Source organism: Capsicum annuum, chromosome 4, assembly GCF_002878395.1.
Source record: "Capsicum annuum cultivar UCD-10X-F1 chromosome 4, UCD10Xv1.1, whole genome shotgun sequence".
Taxonomy (NCBI): domain Eukaryota; kingdom Viridiplantae; phylum Streptophyta; class Magnoliopsida; order Solanales; family Solanaceae; genus Capsicum; species Capsicum annuum.
This window is the reverse complement of record NC_061114.1, coordinates 113,041,377-113,046,325: the sequence shown is the minus strand read 5'-3', so window position 1 is coordinate 113,046,325 and position 4,949 is coordinate 113,041,377.

Sequence of the window (4,949 nt, the reverse complement as noted above, 5' to 3'; positions counted from 1 at the left end):
TGAGAGGATAGGAGTGAAATTCATCCAAAAAAAGGTCATAGATTGTTAGGTAAAACATAAATTCTTAGATTTTACATGTATGACATTGGGATAGTTTTACAATAATGAACAGTCTGGGGAATTAGGAATTCATGGGGAACACAATCCTAGTGTTTTCTCATATTGATCACAACCTAATTTATGAACAATCTTTTCTAGTACTTTTACTGATACAAAATTCCTTTTTTATTTATGCATTTTCTATTTACATTAACAAGCACTTGATAGATTTTTGGCCTATTCCTTGTAGGTTCGAACCCAACCTATTTGGGTTCTATATTTGATTCCATCTATGATTTATACTTTTGTAGAGGTGTAATTTAGGCTACATCAATAAGCATGTACTATTTTGCAAGTTCATGAAGATGAAATCCTAGTATTCTAGGATATAGAGTCTGAGAATACATTTAAGTTTTTGATAGACTATCATGCATATCTACATAAGATTCGTATTATTGAAAGGATGGTATGGAGTTTGTTTCTTTTCCATTGTAGGCTAAACCCAAGTAATGATTGAGTAAATTTGTAGAATGTAGGGTTGCCTTACCTTCACTTTCATAGGTATAATTTTAGAGTGTATCCCTTGATAAATATATTCCCCGAACTTATTGTGATCAAAAGAAGGATGGGCTTTTAAGTTGAAGTAGGATAACATATTTGTGGTGGACTATAACTCCAAATTTCATGTCATACCACTATGCACTACAATTGATTACCTTGAGGAAGAATTGGTCAAGTACTTTGTGAAGGGTCCAAATTTTGGGATTTAGATGATTACTTTATCTGCGGCTACATCTACTAAGCCCTTTCAGGAGATAGCTGAGTTTTCTAAGAAGGTTGAGGCACTTGACAAATAGGGACTACCAAAAGCAGGATAGAGAAAGTCCCGACTTCAGGACAGCTCAATAATACTTTCTCAAAAGTTTTGGCTTTTCTTGGCCTTATAATTTAGTCATGCCTATATCTGTAGGGGGCTTGTTTAGGGTCAATTATCAACCTTTATGGACAAATATCTATACACCTTCATTATTTTTAGTTCATAGGGCTTCTTTAGACATCAAGTCCTATAAATATGGTGGTTAGGGCCACATCATAAGGTATTGTCATAATTTCTTATCTGCAGCTTAGTTGACTCGGTAATCGGATTCTAGTGTTCTAGTTATAGAAGGCCATAGTAGTAGAGAAAAATTGTAGGGGTCGTCCATAAGGTGTGTATTATGGAAATATTATAAGAAGGGGTGGAAACCATGACAACCAAGGTGGGGGATGGGTCATTATAAATCGTTCTCAGGCTGGTAGAGATGGTGGTCAAGGTAGCAATAGGGATCATCTTTATGTTGTTCTGGCTCACCCTGAAACTAAAGCTTCTGATGTTGTGATCACAGGTACTACTCTTGTTTTTGATTATATGTTTCTATATTTCTTGATTTAGGTTTGACTTTCTCTTAAGAGTCTATGAAATTTTCCTTGTGTTGGGACTTAGATTGCGAATATCTTGGTACCCGAATATATGTGTCTACACCTGTTGGAGTGTCTATATGTATTGATCAGGTATATTACATGTGTCTTGTGATATTTATAGGGTTTAATACCTTGGTATACTTATTAATTCTAAACATGAAGGAATTTGATATTATTTTAGGATGAGTTGGTTGTCTCCTTATCTTGTCATTTTTTATTGTTATGCTAAAATATTACTATAACGATGCCAAAGATAGATAAATTAAAGTGGTAGGGTACTTTTAAGTCTACTCCTATAAGTATTTGCTCATCTATTTATGCCTAGAAATTAGTGAAGAATGGTGTAAAGCATTTTTATCCCATCTTTGAGATCTGTAGTCCCTCCTATAACTTTATCCCCAGTTGATTATGAACTCTTAGAAGTGTTTCTTCATAACCTTTTGGGTTGTCTCTAGACTGAGAGGCTGATTTCTATATAGATTTAGAGCCCAAAACTCGACCCATCTCTTTCCCTCCTTATTATATAGAACTAGTAGAGTTGAGAAGTTGAATTGTAGTTACAAGAAGTGATAGATAAAAGATCTATTCTCCCAAGTGTTTCTCCTCAGGGTGCATCTATTTTATTCATAAAAATAAAGACGGTAGCATGAGAATGTGTATAGACTGCTATCAGTTGAATAGGGTGACTAATCTTAACAAATATCCCTTACCTAGAATAGATGACATATTTGACCAGTTGCACAGAGTGGGAGTATTCATCAAGATTTATTTGAGGTTAGGTTATCATTAACTCAAAATCTAGGTAGAATACTTCCCTAAGACTACTTTTGAACTTTTTATGGGAAAGATGATTTTCTACTCATGAATTTTGGCTTAACTAATACCCCAATTGCTTTTATGAGTTTGATGAATGGGGTTTTTAAGTCATTTTTGGATTCATTCATTTTTATTTTTATTGATGAGATATTGGTTTACTCCAAAAAGGAAGAAAAACATGAAGTTCATTTGCAAATACTATTGGGGTTGCTTAAGGAGAAGCAACTATATGATAAATATTCAAAGTGTGAGTGTTGGATTTCTTTGGTGTCCTTTTTTGGGATCATGGCTTCTAAAGAAAGGGTTATGGTATATCCACAAAAGTTTGAAGCCGTTAAGAATTGCGCTAGACCGGCGAAAGTGATTCAATGCTTTATTGGGTTGGCCAATTATTATCGTTAATTTATCAAGGGGTTTGCTGCCATTTCTTCCTATATGACCTGCCCGACTTAGAAGGAAGTCCTATTTATGCGGAATAGTAAAAAGTGTGAAAAGATTTTCCAAAAGCTCAAAAGTTTGTTAACCTCAGCCCCAATTCTCACTTTGTCTATTTGGGGTAAAGATTTCATTATATGTTATGATGCCCCATGATTAGGTTTAGATGTTTTTTTGATGCAGAATTAGAACTTGATTTCTTATACTGTTAGGGAAACTGAATCCTAAAGCGAAAAACCAGCCTACACATGACTTAGAATTTGTGGTTGTGTTATTTTCTTTTCAGATTTGGAGACACTACCTCTATGAGGTGAAGTGTGAAGTGTTCATAGACCATCACATCTTGCAACATGTTCTTACTCAAAGAGACCTAAAACTAAGACAATGATGGTGGATAGAGTTGATCAAAGACTATGACATTTCAATTCTACATCTCCTCAGTAAGGACAATAGGGTTGCAAAGGCTTTGAGTCAGAAATCCATGGGTATGTAAAGCTTAGCATGTTTGGAGGCATCAATGTGCCCATTGCCAAAAGAGGTACTGTATCTGGCTAACAATTTTCTAAGATTGTAGGAGACCAGCAAAGGAAGAGTATTAGCATATATGGAAATCAGGCCAATATTCTTTGACCAAATAAAAAACTGACTGTTCAAAGACAAGAAGTTGAGACACAAAGGTTTTATAGGGTGAGGGTAGAGAGCCAGTCCTTGATAATGAAGGATTTTGAAGAATTTAGGAATGCTTATGTGTACCCTAGATGGGAAATGTATTTTAAATTATTCTTGCATAGGCTCAAAATTCTAAATACTCTATACGTCTCAGTGCCTCCAAGATGTATACGGACTTGAGACAAAATTATTAGTGATAATATGATGTAGCATATTGTCAGCTTTGTGACCAAGTGTCAAAATTGCAATCAGGTCTAGTGTGAACATCGAAAATCGGGTGGTACCTTCCAAAGAATCCCATTCCAGAATAAAAGTGGAAAAGTACAACTATGGACTTTGTAGTTGGTCTCCCTAATACCTTGAGTGATTCAATCTTCATTTGAAAATTAGGATTCAAACATAGATTAAAAGAGCAAACACAAAATTGAAATAATGGAAGGATATGTGGAATTATAAAAATTCAATTAGATTTACGAGCCACAAAGGAATTTATACCTTCACCTATCGATTTAAAATAATCAAACAATAATAAATCTAACTCAATCAAAAGATGAGAAAACCAAATTTGAATCCATAAAAAGGGAAACTCGGCGATTGAATGAGTGAGAAGAAGTTAAAACAAATAATTTAGAGAATTCACCCTAATAGTCAATCTACGATTAACAACTACAATATACTCTAATGCTATGATTTACCTTGAGAATCTCTCAAATTTTAATCCAACAAAATCTACCTAAAGGAATAAAAGACAATCTATTTATGCTATGGGCCTAAAAGTGACCCTTACAAGCAAATTAGCCCATTCGAATGATGCCTTCTCTGTGCCAATGTTACTGAAGATGCGCCAACCTACCATGGCATCACAAATTTTCCTATAAGGCTCTACTCATGCATGGTGATATTGGCTATCACAAAGTTTTATCACCAATATGAGTGGCGATTATGTCCTCTTATCTCCAAATAGGGTAGTGAGCTCCTTGTTCACTTTCTTGCTCCATTCTAACAAGTATAGCTCTCTTTGGGATCTAAGCTATCATTAAAGTATGGAAAAACTCTGTCCCATGCTCTATAATATACATTCAAGCGATCATTATGTCCTTTGTATCTTGGGATATAGGTCTAGAATAATTTAAGCTATTGGTGCTCATATCATCTTCTCATTCTTGAAAATATTTGTCATTAAATCAAACCTTGCAAATTAATGGAAAGAGAATCAATAAACATATCTTCATAGTATAAGGGTTAGCATATGTGATAGCATATTTTCCAACTTTCCTAAGAGGTGCACATTTGCATTACAACCAACTACCCTTTGCTTCTAAAGAAAAGAACTCATCATACAAAGGACAAAGGTGTTGGCTATAATTAGTATCATGAAAAAAGGAAACTACCAAGGTCATAGGACATAAGTTTTTTATTATCCCACCATAATACCTTACCAAGGATGGTTCCACCATTGGATCAAACCTATGAGGTTTTATTGGGGTCAAAGATATACAAGACCCATATCTTTTGGTAACACACATAGG